Raw genomic sequence first — 21349 nt, forward strand, 5'->3', positions numbered from 1 at the left:
CAAGCGAATTTGGGATTGATGTGTTTATGGAGGCTGAATGGGAAGCATATAGAGGTAATCTTTGTTAGTCTGGTATTTCTTTTTCTAACGCTAGATAGGCAGACTGGAATGGGGAGGAAAAACATTTGATGGTTGTATTGTACCAAGCATATAAACACATTATTTCTTGTCCACTATCCCTTCCCTTTGCTGATCAAATTGATCCTATGTGGAGCTGCGGGTTCCCACTTAAGCTTGCATGTTTCACATGGTTAACCCTTCATAATCGTATTCTCGTTTGGGCCTCACTTTTGAAGAAGGATATTTTTGGTCCTGGCAGATGTAAACTTTGTAAGTTTGCAGCGGAGGATTGCTTACATCTATTTTGCCTCTCTCCTTTTTCCCAAGACATTTGGAAATAGGTGATCTCACTCTTGGGATTGTTATTTTCCTCTGTGCTTTTTCCCAGGACATTTGGAAACAGGTGATTTCACTCTTGGGATTATACAATGCATTGGTTTTATTTATTGCGAGACTATAAAACACCTAAGGTGGGTTCAACATGACACACATAGATGTGAATGAAATTCCACTTCCTATTTTTTTTTGTGGATGGTGCTTTATTTCTTAAAGATTATTTTAATTAATAAAGGTAAAATTTTTATTTTTAAATAGGAGTGATGCTTTTACTTCTAGCTAAAGTGGATAAAATGGATATTTGCACATCCTATGTGGAGCTGGGGGGTCCCACTTAAGCTTGTATGTTTCACATGGTTAACCCTTCATAATTGGATTCTGGATTCTCGCTTGGGACTCACTTTTGAAGAAGGATTTGTTGGTCCCGGTAGTGTACACTTTGTAAGTTTGCGACAGAGGATTTCTTACATCTATTTTTCCTCTACCCTTTTGCCGAGAACATTTGGAAACGAGTGATTTCACTCTTGGGATTATAGTATGCATTAGTTTTATTTATTGCGAGACTATAAAACGCCTGACGTGAGTTCAGCATGACCCACATAAATGTATACTATGCATCAGTTGTATTTATTGCGAGACTTAAAACGCCTAAGGTGGGTTCAGCATGACCCACATAAATGTGAATGAATTGTGGGCAGTGCTTTATTTTTTAAAGATTATTTTAATTAATAATGGTAAAACTTTTATTTTTAAATAGGAGTGGTGCTTTTACCTTTAACTAAATTGGATCAAATGGATATTTTCACATCATGGCGTTGGATGTTATAACCTCCAAACAGATTATTGGAAACATTTTTATAGTAAAGTATAATAAAAATTATTATAAAAAAGGAAAACAAAAATTCGTTACTATAAAAATAGTTAAACAAAGAAAATGAATCACATATTTTATTATATCTAGGCCCTAGCTCTAGTGTGTATAACTCTGCAAAGTCAACTATTGAATATTTGTGTCAAAAGATTAGTAGTTAGAGGAAACGGGTAGTGGGCATTAATGGTTACCGTACAAACTAGATACAAGCCTTCCTGACAGATCTATAAACCTTAGAAACTGACTTTCCTTCACTCACTATGGGACTGTAAATTTCTGTAAATTTGGTTGCAAAACCCTTTCACTCAGTGAAGTATTTGATGCTTAGACTCTCCACATGTCCTCAGCTTTCAAATGCCTCTCTGGGCCAAATATATAACTTATGAGTGAAGTGGGCAGAATATATGCCTTCTGAGTGAAGTGCTGGTAAATTTGCATATTGTACCACATAGAATATGGAACTGGATCTGCTGCGAGAGCTTTCGCCAGAGCTTTTGTTGCGCTTCCTCTTACTTGTCTTTTGGCTCTCCATACTGATCCTAAAATAGATTAACTTTGGTTTATCTAGCCTTATGGAGAATGATAACAAATTAATTATTTTGTTTTAGAAATTTGTTTCTATGATCATAAATACTAGAGAGAAGTTTTCCTCAATTTTTGTAATTTTCATAAATATTCTATTCTTTGAAATGTAGTGATCTTTTATATCTCATAATTTAATTTATGCATTACGGCTTTTCCTTTGCAACATCTCTTGAAATTGCTAGCTTTAAATTTATTAATTATGAAATGGTATATTTGATATGTATAATTTATTAGTTTAGATTTATTTTAATTATTAAAATGAATAAAATTAAATTAAAATCTAATTTTTTTAAATATATATTTGAAAGATTTTAAAACAAAATGAGTTTATTTTAAAATAGATGTATATTTGTACACACACATACATAAAAGAATTTTTTGAGTTTTTTTTTTTTTTTACATGTAATATTGGATAGCTAGTTGTCCAATTACCAACCATACTAAGATCAATAAATCAAGGGAATAATATTAAACCCTAGGAATATGAACACTTAGATTAGTAAACTCAACGGATAAATATTATAAATATTTTATTCAAAATTAATCAAAACCAATCAATTACAAATCTAGCTTCATTTAGCTTCATTTAAAATGTTAATTAGTGATAAGTGTCAATAAAATCATGTAGTAAATAGTAAAAAACCAATAATATTACTTTAAACAATTTAAGAATAAGAACATTTTTCCACTTTTAAATATTCTATGCTAACTTATTTAATATTATCTTCTTTTTTATTAGTTAAAGTTAATTTATTTTAAAAAAATAAGATTGAAAAATAATTTTAAAGAAATATCTCTTTCCATAAAATTTAGGTGAGAAAGATAACTACTATTCATGTGAAGCACCCATGCTAGACTTAATTCATAATGATCTTAATGAGATAAATTGTTTCTAGATCTAATTCATGAGCAACTATTACACAATTGTTAAAAATAATAAATTATATTAATTGTAAAATAATTTGTGATTTTTTTATAAATAAATTTAATTATAATAGTAATTAAAAACAATTATACTAAAATAGACCATTATTTTACAAGTTTAAATTATTTTACAAGTTTAAATTTTCACTCAACTTTTTCCCCTCTTATTTGATTGTGTTATTTGATTATGTTAAAATACAAAGTGAATTTTTATATCTCAAACTTTTCACTCATCTCAAAAAATAACTAAACTATATTTTAAAATGTTATAGTTTTTAAAAAATATATATAATTTAAAATCAATTAAAACTAATTTAAGCAATTACATTATAATAAAAAATTATCATTTTAAAATTATGATTCCACTCCACTTTATTATAAATAATATAAAACACTAACCCATTGTAAATAATTTTAGTTTTTTATTTATCATTATATTTTAAAATATTAACCACTTTTAAAATAGTAAATAATTGTAATTCCTATATGTCTATGTTGATCTAGAAGTGAGATATTTGGTTAATAATTAATTTAATTCTTAATCATTTCCTTAAGGTATTACTAAACATATTTTGAGGATAATTTTTAATAATTTACTTCCTCAAGAATATTACTGTAATAATTTTCTTCTAAATTATTCCTGAAATAATATGTTTCTTTGCAAAATGTTGAAATAATTGATTTCTATGGAGAATATTTTGGTGACTTTTTTTATCATTATTTTTCAAAGTAAAGAAATAATACAATTTTGAATTTTTTTAATAAGTGGCCAATCTTACAAATTCTCTATATTATCTACTTTTTCAAACAACTATAATAGATTTGAAGGGTTAGGAACAATTAAAAACAATTTTTTATAAGTCTTGAGAAAGAAAACAAGACATGTTTATTGATAGTGTTTAAAATTTGATAAATAATTAGTGCAAGGATTTATTAGGAAAATTGTTTTCATGTTATGATTTTTTATGGAACCATTTATAAAATAAAAACTAGTCTATATTTTTTATTTTATTACATCTCCATTTGTTATATTTCTTAAAAATAAATCTTGAATAGAATTTTAATGAAAGGTTTATAAATATATATTTTTCTCTAATAAACATTTTGAATATATTGTTGTATACATTATTTTTCAGTGTTTTATATTTGATTAAATTTTGGGTCAAGGTTAAGAAAAATGATAAATGAGAAATGATGTTAAAATTTCAATTAAAATGATAGATGATAAATTATAAAATTTTAAAATAAATTGTTTATTTAAGATTTTTTTTAATTATTCAACTTCATTGGGATGTTGAGATAATTTAATTTTATTGTCCATGAAAGAATGTTGGTCATTTTATGTGAAAATGAAACTATAAATTGTTTAGGGACAAAATATTTTTTATTCGCATTCATGGGATGAAGAATTAATTTAAGTTTATTGTTTATGAAAGAGTGTTGGTCATTTTATGAGAAAATGAAACTATAAACTAGAATAATGTAGTTTAGGGACACTTTAATTTTAAATTTTATATTTGATCAGAATAATTTTGTAATGAATATTCATTCATTCTCGTAGAATTTTATTATATTATATTAACAAAAGATTAATTTATTTCCTAGATTGCTAGGTAGATGGTGTATAAAATTGTAAAATATTCAAAGATAGACATTATATTCGTTGAAATTGTACATTATTCGAAAATGAAATGATGAGTGTACAATTACTTGATTTATTATCTCTTTCACTGAATGTTGTAGTGTATATTCACTATATTTAAGCTTGTATAAAAACTTAAACATTCATTATATTTCTACTATAATTGTAGCTAGCAATTGCACCAAATGTTGCAATGAAAACATTGTAAGTTGGTAGCATATGAAAAAGAGCATAGATGAAGAGTGATTCCTCACCATAGGAGTAGATTCTTCAAGGGAACACCCACTGTTCTAGAGTGAACGTTTGTGTATTCTTTTGAAGCAGAAATTCAGACTAGACATTCCCCATTACTTCAGCTTCCAAAGGCATATCATTATAGTATTTGATTCCCCAAAATAATGCATTATCATATGTAAAGGCACCATCAAAGACATAAACAAGTCTGGGGATATCTTAACTTATTAGCATTTAAATGAAAAATGTATAAGGTGTTGTTAGAAACAATGAAGTGTGAAAACATAGGGGAAAAGGATTGAGTTACTTACTCAGAGATGCATATGTATCAAGTGGCTTGTAGTTGAAGCTAAAAGTTTGGGTCAAGTTGTTGAAGTTTGGATGTTAAGAAACAACATTCCAATCACTGTAATTCATCATGTAATTGAAGTTTGTGATAGGATTTTCATTCCCCAATACTCTTTTGTGTTGGGTTATGTTATATTATTTCCACGACTAGCTCACTGATCTGGATTTAAACAGGAACTCAAAAAATTACAGAGATAACCATAAACACAAAGATGCAGCGGAAATAATACTTCATTTCATTAATATAAAATACTGAGATATGCTTACAAACAGAAAATGGAAATAAAAAGCTAGGGTGATGGTAGCTTATCTCTGAGAAGAGATGTGGTGGCTACATGCCTCTGAACTGTGTTACAATGAGGCTCGAAGGCCTATTTATTGTTGAGAAACAATGGACAACCCTAAACACCCAAAAACTTAACCCTAGAAGATGAAACGCCAAACTGTGGGCTCCGTTTGGGTAAATTGGTACATCAACTTCTCGGGGTCATAACTTTGGCATACGATCTCCATTTGACGCATACAATATCTCGTTAGAAAGATCTATCTGAGAACTACAACTTTGGGAAGAGTAACATGGGTCCATGGACCCATGTTATTCCCAGTTTTCCCAAAAAACATCGTTTAGGGCCTCAAAATGGCTCCGGAAGTTTAGGAACCGAAAAACTGCTAAAAATAGTAAACTGTGCTACAATTAAGGAAACTGAAAAGCTGAAAGAAACAATGGTGGGCATCCAAGTGGACTTGGTGGGTTGCCACCAATATCTACTTGGATCATTCCTCCCCCCTTAGGAAGAAATGGTCCCCATTGTGTTGAGTTCCTTCATGAGATGAGGAAACTTCTGCTGAACTTGGTCCCTGGTGAGCCACTTGCCTTGGTGAAGGAGTTGGCCTGCTTTGACAACTCGATCCAGTTGGATGTTCTGTTGGCGAGTGTGCTTGATCTATGTATCCATGATTTGATCAATTGCAGCTTGTTCCATGCATTCTGCATTTAACTCTGTGGGTTTGAGTTGTTCTGCAATGTCGAATGTGTCTAGTAATGGTGGAAAGTATGGCCGAAGGTGGTCCACATTGAACACTGGGTGCAAGCCAAGGAATGGGGGAATGCTGAGCTCAAATGCATTGTCTCCCACAGCCTTGGTAATGGTGTAAGGACCATATCGGAGTGGTCTGAGTTTCCGATAGGCTCCAATGAGGCGTTCCTTTTGCAAATGCAACCAAAATTTGTCGCCCACCTAAAACTTGTGTGGCACCCGATGTTGATCATGTCTCTACATGTCGCATTTGATTTCTCCAGAATGTCATGGACTTGCTGGCAAATATGTTGGATATGCTCAATGAAGTTATTTTCCTTATCTGTTTCGGACTGGACATGAGTCGAATCTGCGTGAGTAGCTACAAATGGCATGGCCACATCAATGGGACATAGTGGCTGGAATCCCAAGCCCACCTGAAAAGGGTTATGGCCAATCGAGCTATGGAGAGCCCGGTTGTAGCTGTGTTGAACATAGGGGAGGCTCTCATCCCATGTACGTGGATTCTTTGAGTTGTACATGCGTAGATTGTGTACAACCATCCTGTTGACAACCTCTGTCTCGCCATCAGTTTGAGGATGGAAGGCTATGGACTTAGTGAGTTTGGTGTCTAGCATCAACCAGAGACTGGACCAAAATGTACTAAGGAACATGCTATCCCAATCTGAGATGATAGACTTCGGGATCCCAAAGTGCACCCACACTCATTCAAAGAAGAGTTTAGCAGTGGCTTCTGCTGTGATATTCTTCTTGCAGGCCACCATAATGGCCATCTTCGAGAACCTATCGATGACCACAAAAACACAGTCATTTCCATGCTTAGTGGAAGGAAGGTCTGACATGTAATCCATGGAGATGGATTCCCAAGGTCGACTAGGGGTAGGTAGCGGGGTATAGAGGTCTTGCTTCTTGAATGTCAGTTTGGCAATGACGCAGGCAGTGCATGATCTGATGTACTTCCCGACATCCTGTCAAAGATTCGGCCAGTAGAAATACTTCTGTAGTACTGCCACTGTTTTCTTGACCCGAAATGCCCAGCAGCCCGATTGTAGTGTGCTTCCAAAATCATCTTGGCATGCTCGCTTGAAGGAACACAAAGGTGACCCGGGTGGCATAACAGGGCATCCTGAAGGAGAAAATCTGGAACATGTCGACCCTCCAAGAGTGTCTAGGATGTGTGGCCAAAGTCTTCGTTTCTTTTGTAGAGAAGTGGCCAATCAGAAGTCTTGTGCCCGCAAGAGTTGAGCACGGTGGTTAATGACATGATCGGTGGTCGATTGAGGCAATCTGCAACATTATTGGTGTTGCACTTCTTATACTTGATATTCAAATGGAACTGTTGCAGGTATGTGGACCACTTCTCATGGCGATCATTCTATAATTTCCCTTGGGTCTGTATGAACTGGAGGGGTCGGTGTTCTGTGTGGATGATCATTTCCTTCCCAAAAATGTAATGTTTCCATTGTCAATAGGCCTACACAATGGAATACATCTCTTTGTCATAAGTGGGATACTTCCAGACTGTGTCTGAAAGTGCCTAATTGTGATATGCCACTAGATGCCCGTGTTGAGTAAGGACTGCCCCAATAGCATAGTCAGAGGCATCTGTCTTGACCTCAAATGGTTGTTGCAAGTCTAGCAATGTGAGCACTGGTGCCAAACAGAGGCGGTCTTTCAACTTTGTGAATGCCTTCTGTTGAGATTCAGACCAAAATAATTTTTCTTTCGCTCCTCCCTTAGTGACATGACTCAAGGGTCAAGTGATATGAGAAAATCCCAACACGAACCTATGGTAGGAGTTGGCAAGACCTAGAAAGCTACGGAGCTCCATTAGAGTGGTTGGAGAGGGCCAATCCCGAATGACTTGGATCTTGACTGGATCCACATGCACCCCCTGTTCATCAATAATGTATCCTACATACTGAACCTGGGTCATGCCAAAAGTGCATTTCTCCAAATTGGCACATAACTTGTGTTGTCGCAGTGTTTGGAGAACCTGTCGGATGTGCTGGAGGTGCTCTTCCCAACTCTGGCTGAAGATCAGGATGTCATCCAAGTATACCACTACAAATGAGTTGGTGAATGGCCACAAGATGTCATCCCTTATCCTCATGAAGGTTGCAGGAGCATTCGTCAATTCGAAAGGCATACCCAACCATTCGAAAAGGCCCTCCTTGGCTTTGAAGGCAATCTTCCACACATTGGAGGGTTCGATTGGTACCTGGTGATGTCCTAACTTCAAATCGATCTTGCTGAAATATTTTGCCCCCTTTAGTTGGTCCAGGAGGTCATCGATCTGGGGGATTGGATACCTATTAGGGAAAGTGATCTTGTTTAGCGCCCGATAGTTAATACAGAGTCTCCAAGTCCCATCCTTCTTCTGCACCAACACGATCAGGCTTCCACAGGGCGATGAACTTGGATGGATGTGACCTTTCTATAGCACCTCCTAAATCTACCTCTTGATTTCATCATTCTCTGGAATGGAGTGCCAATAGATTGGTCCATTAGGCAGCGACGCACCTGGGGTCAGATCGATGGAGTGCCTGACCTGATAGTGTAGAGGAACCCCTGTGGGGGAGGTGAAGATGTCCTCATACTCCTCCACGACCTTGTCCATTTGTAGTTGTCGTGCATAGGGGCCCTATCTAGAGGTTGTGGCCACCGTCTTCTTCTTTCCTTGAGGGCGTATCATCAAGAAAACAAATTTCCTAGTTTTGGAAATGAGCTTACTACATTGTTTTGCAGTAACCAAAGAGATGGTGGTAGGCGGTGCTACCTCTGGTATCCTGTACAACTTATTTACCAAAGTAATAATAACAGCACAGGGCCTTGATTCATACACAACATGTCACTTCCACAAGTATGGTTGTCCTAATAATACATCACAAACTTCAAGGGGAGCGATGTCACACAATACTTCATCCGTGAAGGGCTTGATGTTGTATGGAAGGCGACACTATTGGCTCACGCGAAGATCCCGTCCTTGGTGAAGCCACCCGATGGTGTACGGTTGTGGATGTGCTGTGGTCGGTAAGCCCAGTTGCTTCATGACCTCTATCAAAATGAGGTTCTTTTGGCTCCCGCTGTCGACAATGAACTGTAGCAGGGATCCCTTTACCCACACCTTGGAGTGGAAGATATGCTCCTCCTCCTCTGGATCTTCGGGTTCCTCCTTCTAGATCTTCATGGTGGCAACGGTGGCATTGGGCTCCGCATCGATAATCTGCTTCTCTTTGTCATTCCCCTTATTTGGTTTTTACTGAGAGTCGGAACATGCATCTGATTCTGAAACCTTTAACTCAGCCACCAGTGACTGCTTGGCCCGATACTCACTTGTGTTGTGAGTAGAGCTCTTATGGAACTCACACCATTTTCCCGTGTCCTTTTTTGGCTTCACGACGCTGTTCGTTGCTTGCAGCTTTGGCTGTTGTCTTGGGCCACCCCGCCTTGGCTTTGTCCTTTGTTCGACGGTTTGAGGGCACCTTTCCCTTGCTTCGGATTTGCAAATCCAAAGTCTCGCTTCTTCTGTTTAAGATTTTGCTCGACCTTGACAGCATACCGGTATGCCATGCCAAGCAAGGAGATGTTCAGGAATTCTATTTCTTCCTGGATGTACTTGTGCAGGTAGCCACGGTATTTGAGTATCAAATGCTACTCTGGATCCTTGATACCCAACTTTTTGCCAAGGGTATGGAAAATATTGGTAAACTTCGACACGTCTTGGTCCCTTCCCTGTTGCAGCATGGTCCACTTTATGTATTGATCCTCATAGCTTCTAACAGGGTAGTACTGCTCCTTTATGGCATCCCAGAATGAATTCCAGGTGGGTGCAGCTGAAAATAGTGAGCCGGTACTTTCATTCTTCTGCTCGCAGTAGGTTTCCCACTAGTCCTTGACATGGGGGACTGCTTTGAGAAGAGTGAAAATAATCTTTTCTCGACTGGAAAAATCATGAACGGAAAAATAACCCTCTAGCAAATTTAACCATTTATCGACGGCATCTGCATCTATCTAACCCTTGAATATTAAGATTTCAAAATTAACTTGTACCTTAAACGGTGTGGCATTTCCAAAGGAGCTGTGGGAAGCCAATGCGTCGCCCATGGGTAGCCGTTGAAGGATCTGGGCAAAGTTGTCCATCATCGCATTCCTTTGTCGCTCAAGGGCTTCTTCGAGCAAGATTTTGATAGGATCTCCTGCTCTCTTGTCTTTCTTTTCATCCGCCATGGGAGGCCGTTGGGTTTCGCGAGGCTGGTCTTGCAAAGGTTCGACCAGTTCAAGCCCTAACTCCTTATATCCTGACGTTGTTGGGGACATGCAAAGAAAAACAGAGAAAAAGTAGACCACTCTGATACCACTGATCCGTATTTAAACACGAACACAACAAATTACAGATATAACCATAAACACAAAGATGCAGTGGAAATAATACTTCATTTCATTAATGTAAAATACTGAGATATGCTTACAAACAGAAAATGGAAATAAACAGCTAGGGCGATGGTAGCTTATCTCTGAGAAGGGATGTGGTGGCTACATGCCTCTGAACTATGTTACAATGAGTCTTGAAGGCCTATTTATTGTTGAGAAACAATGGACAACCCTAAAAAACCAAAAACCTAACCCTAAAAGATGAAACTCCAAACTGTGGGCCTCGTTTGGGTAAATTGGTACATCAACTTCCTGGGGTCGTAACTTTGGCATACGATCTCCATTTGACGCGTACAATATCTCATTAGAAAGATCTATCTGAGAACTTTGGGAAGAGAAACATCAGTCCATGGACCCATGTTGCTCCCAGTTTTCCCAAAAGTCATTGTTTAGGGCCTCAAAATAGCTCCGGACGTTTAGGACCCGAAAAACTGCTAAAAATAGTAAATTGTGCTACAATTAAGGAAATTGAAAAGCTGAAAGAAACAATGGTGGGGGTCCAAGTGGACTTGGTGGGTTGCCACCAATATCCACCTGGATCACTCACGTAGTTAAACCGAGGGGTTAGAGGGGGGTAGAGGCCTCCCTTCATTATGCCAATGCGTAGTGGGGGGTGATTAGCCCCCCTCTACGGGATCTGGGGCAACGCCCCAGTGAAATTTGTTTTGGACCCTATATTAGGTGGGTGGGCCTACCTATGGTTTTGTGCATAGTTTTCACACATGGTTTTTGGTGCGATGGTTTTTGGTCCATGGTATTGGATGCTTCACCATGTATATATATGTATTGTAACATTGAAAGGAACATAATGAAAAATCAATTTGGTAGTTCTGATTTTGGGATCCAGGGGAAAATTTTTGTGTGTATTTGTTTTATTTGTTATGCTCTCACTATTGTTTATTTTCTATGTTTTTAGAATTCGTATGCAGGTAATTTTTGTACGGGGTTAAAACCTACATTTGGTATCAGAGAAGTTTTGGCTTCAAGGGGACGCCTTTGCTGTCGAGGGTTTTCGCTCGGGCCTGTGGTAGACCTTGTTCAGTGGAAGATATATAGGATCGATTCTGATGGTGAAAGAAGATGGCGAGCAGTGGAAAGATAGAGATCAAGAAATTTAATGGTCAGAGTTTTGAGTTGTGGAAAATCAAGATGGAGGATCCATTAGTGGATAAAGATCAGTGGATCATTGTAGATCCGGGTACTAAACCAATAGGAGTGTCCGATGAAGAATGGAAGAAGTTGGATCGAAAGGAAAAGAGCACAATATGATTGTGTGTCTCAGATTCAGTATTGCTTAATGTATTAGGGGAAGCTACGATGAAGGCCTTGTGGGAGAAGTTAGGGACTTTGTACCAATCTAAGTCTCTGGTGAATAAACTGTTCCTATGGAAAAATATGTATAACCTGAGGATGAAAGATGGAGACTCGGTGATAGAGCATCTGAACACATTTAATACTGTGGTAAGTCGGTTATTGTCTGTTGATATTAAAATTTAAGATGAAGATAAGTGCATGGGTTTGTTGTGTTCTCTACCAGATTCATGGGATAATATGGTTATTGCAATAGGTATCAATGCAACTTCCTTGTAGTTTGATGAAATAGTCTTGTTTGGTCAATTTAGAGTGTCCTAAATTGATATATTAATTGTCAATCCGGGAGTCATAAACTGTTGAAGTGCGGCGCACTATATGTGCAAGATAACCTATTTCTTACTTTTTGTCGTTTTTGATTTTTATTTTGTTTTTGGGTTTATCTCTGTTGATTTCCTAATGTGAGATGGAAATTCTAAAGACAAGTATGTATACAAATGTTCAAGGAAATGATGTCCTTTAAAATGATTTCCAAAACTTCAAACTTTTCAAAAAGATTTTAAAACATGCAATGATGAAATTAATTCCTAAAAGAGAATGAAAATGTGCCACTATTCTAATTAAACAAACAGTGAACTATTGATCATGAAACCATTATCTTTGCTGTTGTTTAAATACAAAAGAAACTGAACTCAAAGAAACCCAAAAATTGCAAGCAAAGTAAAGCTAAAATCAAATTACATCAACTCATATTCTAACCCCTCACCATTAGTCTCGCTATGGCTTTTGGAGGTAACTGAAAATGACACGAGCTTTAATATCTAACTTGCATAAAATTAAACTAATATCAAACTACACACTCATACTTCAATCCCTCACCATTAGTCTCGCTATGGCTTTCGGAGGTAACTGAAAATGACATGAGCAATTCAATAACTATCCTGCAGAAAAATAAACTAATATCAAACTACACACTCATACTTCAATCCCTCACCATTAGTCTCGCTATGGCTTTTGGAGGTAACTGAAAATGACATGAGCAATTCAATATCTAATCTAACTAATAAAGCAAATGAACAAAACTGAAATGAATAAAAACAGTACTGGAATTAAAAACTAAGAAAAATAAATCAGCAGAAGGACAAGATTGGTTCCATGTCATTAGTCATTGTAAAACTATGTGCAAAGCCCGGGCTGCCTACTGTAATCTGGAACAAAGACACTGATCAGTTAACAGCAGTATAAAGCATGAAAAATTATGGACTGAAATAAAACGTTAATACCATAAGGAATGTAATATATACAAGTGAATAATTATGGCATCATGAACGTAAGGAAATAAAGCATGAAACTATACAGCAATAAACAAAACCTTGGCGGTTGCAGGGGCCCTTTGCACAACCTCGGGCAATCAGCTATCAACCACGAATTGTTCTTATAAATAGAGTCTTCTCATGTATTCAAAACGCATACATAACAAAGAAATAATGTCACAGCACAGTGGGCTCGTTAACAATCGAAATTACATTACAAAGGCTAACTATTATGCGTATGGGAATGCATTATTTATAATAGGAGATGACATAACTAATTTCCTAAAAACAGTGCTAATAGAGGACACGTGAACATCGACGTCCAGGGATCTAGCATCATGGCTACCATGGTGATTAAATCTATTGAGGGTGGCTGTTGGATTCCCCTTATGGAGTAGTCCACAGGTGTTGATATGTCCCCGAAGATCTAGGAACGGCCATGCAAGTCTTCACGTGGTGAAAAACGGAGTCCTGTTACCGTAAGACTCTTCTGTTGACCACCGCTTGACCCCCGTTGACTATGGCCTCCTCTGATGAATTCCACTGAGCCAATAGGACTCGGTCCATGTCCACGTCATTTCCAACTTGCCCATGTGGCTCGATTTGCCTGAAGACACTTGCAATATAGACTTTAACAAAAAGGCTGCGGAAAGTGACAAGATTCCGCAGCTCAATGAGCAAAAATCTAATTCAAACAACAGGCACAAAGCATAGTTAGGAAACCACTTTATATGCTCTTTTAAACTAATATGCAATGATGTTGACAGCTTAGGAGGTCCAGGTAAATGGAAAAAGGCTAGAAAGGTGTATAGAAAAGATGCAAGTTTGGGGCTCAACAAGTCTCATCCTTCCTGAAAAAGGAGATGAGATGGAAAAATGTGGAGAGCCAAAATGGTGATGCCTTGTATATACGACGATGGTCCCAAAACATAAACAAAAATAAGTCATCGAATGGGAGATCTAAATATAGAGCGAGATCGAAATCTCCAGGAAAACCTGTAAAGGTGTGCTGGAAATGCGAAAAGGAAGGGCACTACAAAAGGGATTGTAAATCTAAAGCTCCTGATAAAGGAAAGGGACCTGATGATGCACCTTCTGCAGAAGCAAAAACCACCTCAAATGAAGGTGGGGATGTGTACTTGGCTTCTTCTTCAAGTACACATGTAGCTCATGAGGCATGGTTGATTCACTCAGGTGCATTCTTTCACTTCACTCCCCATAGAGAGTGGTTCTCTGCGTATGAGAAATACGATGGTGGTGATGTCCTCTTAGGGGATGATAGGAAGCCTAGAATCATTGGTTACGAAAAATTAAAGTTGAAGTTGCAAGTTGGAAGGATTAGAACACTTCCGGGTGTTTTGCATATTCTTGCATTGGCCAGAAATCTTATTTCTGTAAGCAAGATGGATGATGTAGGTGTAAAAATAGTGTTCAAGAAAGATACCTGCAATATGGTTCAGGGAGCACTGGTATTCATGGGAGGAGTTTGAACTGGAACTCTGTACAAGCTGCAAGGTAGTATTGTTGTTGATGGGTGCAACAGTTCTGCGGTTCTTGAAAGTGGAGCAGACAATCTAGTGGTCTTTGGAGAGAAGACCATGCTATGTCATCAAAGGCTTGGACATATTGGAGAGAAGGGCCTTCGAATACTTCATGGTAAAGTTACGGTAGAAGGTATGAGTAATAGCTCTCTGGATTTTGATTTTTGTGAAAATTGTGTATATGGGAAGCAGCATCGGGTGAGTTTCCCCTCTGGTGGTAAGAGGTCGAAACAGATATTAGAGCTTATGCACAGTGATGTGTTTGGACATGTGAAGGTTCCATCACTAGGTAAGTCTGTGTACTATGTATCATTTATAGATGACTTCTCAAGGAATACATGGATATATTTCCTCAAGAATAAATCTGAATTATTTGACAGGTTTAAAGAATTTAAGGCTCTAGTGGAAAACTAGACAAAGAAGAAGATAAAGGTGTTGAGGACAGATAACGATGGAGAGTTTTACAAGAAGGAATTTCAAGAATTCTATAAGAAGTGTGGTATAGCACGTCATAAGAATACTCCTTACACACCTGAGCAAAATGGAGTTCCAAAAATAATGAATAAGATGTTGATAGAAAGGGCAAGAAGCATGCTTAGTGGTGTTGGGTTAGGACAAGAATTTTGGGCAGAGGCGGTGGAGACTGCATGTTACCTGGTCAACAGATCACCTTCATTAGTGTTGGAGGATAAGACTCCACAAGAGGTATGGACTGGTAAGAAACCTTCTCTTTCACATCTGAGGGTATTTGGATGTGATGCATATGTACATGTTCCAAAGGAGAAAATAACAAAGTTGGATAGTAAATCTAAAAAGTGCATCCTTATTGGGTATAAGGATGGTTTAAAGGGTTATAAGCTTTGGAACCCAGTAACAAGGAAGGTTGTGTATAACTGAGATGTGGTGTTCAAAGAGGTGAAAGATGTTATTAAAAATGAAATCCAACCAAAGGAACCTGATAAGATAGAGTTTGAGCTAAAGGAGGAAGAATTAGACTCTGTAGCAGAAGAGGAATCAGAAGATGAAGAGCCAAAAACTCTGGGTGTGAGAAGAGCCATTGGAGAAAGAAGGCATCCAGAAAGGTATAGTCCATTTACTTTTTGTTCGAATGTTTCTTTATCTATTACTGATGATGATTCCAGAGCTGTGAAGGAAGCAATAGATTCAAAGGATGGCAAACTCTAGAAAGAGGCCATGGTTTATGAAATGGCATCTTTACACAAAAATGAGGCTTGGGATTTGGTGCAGTTTCCGGCGGGAAGGAAACCCATTGGAAGCAAATGGGTGTTTAAGAAGAAGGAAAATGCAGAAGGAAAGGTGGAGAAATACAAAGCTCGATTGGTAGAAAAAGGTTATTCCCAGGTGCCAAGAATTGATTTTGGTGATATTTTTTCTCCTGTTGCTAAGGTAGCTTCTATTAGATCACTTTTATCTGTTGTTGCTTTTGATTTTGAGGTAAAAAAGATGGATGTGAAGACAACATTTATTCACGGGGATTTGGAAGAAGAGATCTACATGAAGCAACCTAAAGGCTTTGTCGTGAAGGGTAAGAAAGAATTGGTATGCAAGTTAAAAAAGTCTATGTATGGGTTAGAACAGTCACCAAGGATGTGGTATCATAAATTTGATACATTTATATGGGGACTTGCCTTCACCAGAAGCAAAGTAGATCACTGTGTGTATTTTAAATTTATTGGTGACCGTGTTATTTATTTGGTCTTGTATGTGGATGATATGTTGTTGGTTGGAAATGACAAAGAAATTAACTAGGATTTGAAGACCCAATTATCCTCCAAATTCGACATGAAAGATCTTGGTGCTGCAAACTATATTCTGGGCATGGAAATTAAAAGAGATCAGGCAAACGAGAAGCTCTGGTTAAACTAGAGGAAGTATGTCGAGACAATACTACAGAGGTTTAATAGGCGGGATAGTAAACCGATGAAGGTTCCTATTCCTGTAGGTGTAAAGTTATCTAATGAATGGTGTCCCAAGACATAAGAAGAGGAAGAGGACATGTCCCATGTTCCATTTGAAAGTGCAGTTGGTAGTCTGATGTACGCGATGGTCTGTATTAGACTAGAAATTTCACATGTAGTGGGAGTATTGAGTAGGTTTATGTCAAAACCAAGGAAGGATCATTGGACAACAGTGGAGCGGGTTTTCAAGTATTTGCATGGCACTGGTGATTATGGTTTGTGCTACCAAGGAAGACCGGGATTGGACAGAGTTTTGGATATTCATGGCTTTGTTGATTTAGACTAGGTTGGAGATATCGATCAGAGAATATCTACAAGTGGGTATGTGTTCAACCTATTTGGAGGTGCAGTCAGTTGGATGAGTAAGAAACAATCTGTAGTGGCACTATCAACTATAGAGGCAACATACATGGAAGCCACTCATGCAAGAAAGAAAGAAGTTTGGTTGTAGAGATTTAGTATGGGGTTAGTAAAGGGAGCTATAAGGATAGACTGTGACAGCCAAAGTGCAATTTTCTTGGCAAAGAACCCTGTGTTATCACCTAGATTGACCTCAGGCTGAAGGGAGGCAATTCCATGGTAACCACAAACCAAGCTTAGCCTTGTAGCTAGCCCTACAAGGCCGGGAGAGGTCTCTCTCCTTTAGAATATCAGTCGGGATGATTGAATCAAGTAAAGATTTTAGGCTAGGTATAGTAGCTCGAAAGGTTTTGATTGAATTTGTTAGCATTTGCCATATCAGGAGGAGCTTGGCAATTTGGGTCTAGGAAGCTAAGTCAAAATTGCAAGGGATTCTAAGGGGCAAGCTAGGTATGATATTTAGAACCTTAGGCTTAATGGGGTGAAATGCTAGACTAGTGAGGAGCTAAGAAGGGCATGAGCAAGTCAAGAATACTTCCTAAACAGAAGAAAAACATGAATACTGGTGTTTTCCCAAGGCAGAGCAATGAAACCTAATGTATTCCACCTATCTGACTTGAAAACAACCAATCAGAAGCAATTATATGAAATAGGCATACATAAATAACATGAGAACATATTAACAGAAGAAAAAACACATGCTAAAGGCCATACCACAGGGATCCCATAAAAATAGCTGCAACTTTATTAGTTTCCTGCCAAAACTTCTACAAAATGATAAGTGTTCGATACATGAGCATCCAGCTGAATCCAACCCTTGTAAATGACAAAGAGAATACATGATATAGAAATCTAAACCACTCATCCTAGAAATCATGGGTTGAATCCATGAGAAGCGGAGCTATTTCAACCATTTCTAAACAAGGAACTGGAATCTAGGCAACCAAACAGCTTGCCTTTTAAAGAGGGGAAATTGATTCATTACCCTCAAAACCACTTTTAATCTAATGAATCTACCATCTACTAGTGTTTGAATATTACATTTACAATTTATGGCATTAATTACATCAGCAAATTGACTTGCATGAAAGAGAAATCAAGAAAAATAGGCAAAATTAGGCAAAAAGTCATCTTGAGTGAAAAATTCCCTACGCATAGCACCACTTTGATTCCACTTTTGGGGGCCTTCCCAACATCCAAATTGATCCCAGGATAGCTCATTGGAAAGGTATTCAAGTATAGTTTCTGGAACAACTAGAATTGTTTCATTTTGAGCTCATTTGCCCCCTAAAAAACCAATTCTCCCAAGGCTACTTCTGTGTGTCCAAAGACTGGTAGGAAGGTCAAATTTTGGGTGTTTTTGGACCTTCTGGTGGACTAAATGTGCTTCAAAAATTCTGAAAATTGGTAGGGTGCATGTCCTTGATGCCCTGAATCCAAAAATGCAAACCATTTGTTCATTGGATGTCCCTAGAAAAAGCGCAGCGCCACTTCTGGGCAGATTTTCTGTGTTTTGAATTTCAAAAATTTCAAAATGACAAAATTACTTCAAAAGCTACCCAAATTTAGCATGAGACACCACCATCAAATTCTTTGATGGGCTAGGGAGGCTTCACCCAACATATTTAATATGTCTTGCTCCTTTTTGCCTTCCAAAGCTCTCCTTAGCCTAGCCTTTAACTTTCTAATCCTCATGATACAAATTTTGTTGCGGGTCATATAATGGTATGGCATGTGTCTAAGTATTTTCTTGTCCCTGTTGGCCTTCTCAATGAGCCCTTCAAGATGTAGGTTGACCCTTTCAAGCCAAGTCTCCCTATCATTTTCAATTTCTTGCTCGATAGGAGTCAACGTGACATAAGCCTCCTTGTCACTTTGCCTCTTTACTTCCACTAGTTCAAGCTCCATGAGGACCTATTTCTCACTTAATTGTTTGTTTTCCTGTTCCAGGTAAGTGATGACAAACTTTTCTCTCTCTAAGTTATCCATCAAGGCTTGTAATTGAGCTTCTTTCTCCTAAATGATGATATATTTGACAGTTTCCCTCTCTTGAGCCTCTCGATCAATAACCTCAGTGTCATGTTGCTCAGGCTCATCATGTTATTCCAACTCAAACTCTCTTTCTTGCTCATCATCCAAGTCATCCTCCTGCACCTTTTCCTTCCCTTTGTTCAGCTGCTCAACTCGTACTTGTTTTTTCGATGTAGAAGGTAAGGCTCCTTCCATGTCCCGTGGAGAAAACACTTGCCTAGATGCTACAAAAGGTCTAGTGAGCTTTGGGTGATATTGCACTCTCTCAACCTGTTCACAATAATTCATAGCACCCAAGGTGTCTAAAACATGAAACTACCAATGGAGAGGCTTGTAGTTCTCTTAGGTTAGTTGGCTCTTCTCTTGTGATCTTGCCTCCCTTATGAGGCTTTCTCTTTTTCCTTCTCCTCTCCACTGAACTATCACTTGTTGTCTCCTCATCATAGCCATAGTCACCTCTATCCATGTTTAATCAATTTTATTTGTTTGCATAGTTTCAGACAATGTATGGGATGAATAGTATGGTCTAGTGTTTGTATGGATGGGTGTGAGTGAGTTTTAGTAGCTATGGACAAACCATGAGAGGGAGGGGAAGGTTTAGGGAGTGATAAACAGGTGGTAGAATGTGATGAGAGTGAAGGGAATGATAAGTAAAGGGTTTTAGTTATGAGAGTAGGTGATGGGAAAAACAAAATGACTGGGGTTTTATAGTGAAAACTAGGGTTTCATATGGGGAGTGGAAAAATGATCTAAAACTTCACATATGCAAAGTAATCACCAAGTAGAGCAACAATACTTACTTGTTCAAGGTGAATTTGGAGGTGATTTGGCAAAAATTTGAGGATTGGAGAGTTTTTTATGCTTTCTACCCTAAGCGCAACGCACTTACCTAGAAGCACAACACTGGCTCCTACGCGCAACACTTGTTAATTTTTGAACTAAAAAAAAATTCCCTATGCACAGCGCACTGCTCTATGCACAATGCCTCCTTCCCTACACTTAATGCTTTTGGCAAGCCACTTTTGGAGGCCTTCCCGGTGTCCAAAGTGGGTGTGGGATAGTGCGTTGGAAATATTGTCGAGTCTGTTTTCCCGAACATCCTGAATTTTTCAATTTGGAGTTCATTTTACCTATCAAAAGTTAAATCTCCCAAGACTGGTCAAAATGTGCAGAATGAGGTTGCCAAAATGCAGAGTGTTATTTCAATAAACTTTTGGAGGCCTTCCTCAACTCCAAATTGAGCTCATGATAGATCACTGGAAATCTCCTTGTGTCTAGTTATCATTTGACTCACCAAGCAAGTCATTTAGTCATTCCATCTAAGAGAAAAAATGATTTTACCAAGGTCACTCTAGAAGTGCATGAACCCTCCTGAGGAAAATGATATTTTCGACATTTCTCCCAAACCATGAAACCTATGTAAAAATAGAAAGAGGTGTTTCTTCTTGGGTCAATTATGGAAAACAACCTCTCCCACTTTTGTCAAATTCATATTTTCTTGCTCATAAACATCATTTTAATAAAACCTATCTCGATGTGTGGAACAGGGGATTTGTAGAAATGAAGGGAAATGAAGGGGATGAGGGGCTTCTAATTTTTTGAGAAAATTTTTGGTAGTAGGGAGGGATGTTAGGAAGCAGGGGAAAGTTGAATTTCAAATATTGAGTGAGGGGAAGGGGTCCAAAATAGAAAAACACAAGCCTAACCTAGAAAAGTGTCAAATTGTAGCAATAAGCTAGGGTTTGTCGGAAAATGATGAATTTGAGGGATATGAGTGATGGGAAGTGCTTAAGAAGGTATATTAAGGATAGGGGAAGTTGTATGAGCATCAAGATATAAGTTTTGTTGATGATTTGAGCATCCAAGAAAAATTACCTTAAAAACCCTAGGAGAGGGAAATGAGCCTTACCTAAGTACAATTGAAGAACAAACAAGGTGCAAAATGACCCATTGGAACCTGAAATGATGATGAAAACTCTTTGAAAGATGGTACGCTCAGTCGAATGGTGACATGGACCAATACTTGGAAAACTTTGGAAGGAGTGAAAACAAATCATAGACCTAATACCTAGTGACCAAATTTTACTTGAAGACTCGCTGAAATGACAAAATTTTGACTTTGACACACTAAGACCACTTTATAAGAGCATATTTGATCGTTGGTGGAAGATTGCAAAGACTGACACTAACACCCTGCTTACCATTCAAAGACAAAGCAAATTGATGTTCAGTATTACTTTGTGAAGGATATGATAGAAGACAAAAAGGTGCTTTTACTAAAGGTGGACACTTTGAAGAATAATGCAGATGCATTGACAAAATCTGTGAGCTTTGAGAAGTTCT

The sequence above is a fragment of the Pinus tabuliformis genome, chromosome J (genome assembly GCF_031772625.1).
Source record: "Pinus tabuliformis cultivar Carrire ecotype Pingquan chromosome J, CPIR1, whole genome shotgun sequence".
Classification (NCBI taxonomy): Eukaryota; Viridiplantae; Streptophyta; class Pinopsida; order Pinales; family Pinaceae; genus Pinus; species Pinus tabuliformis.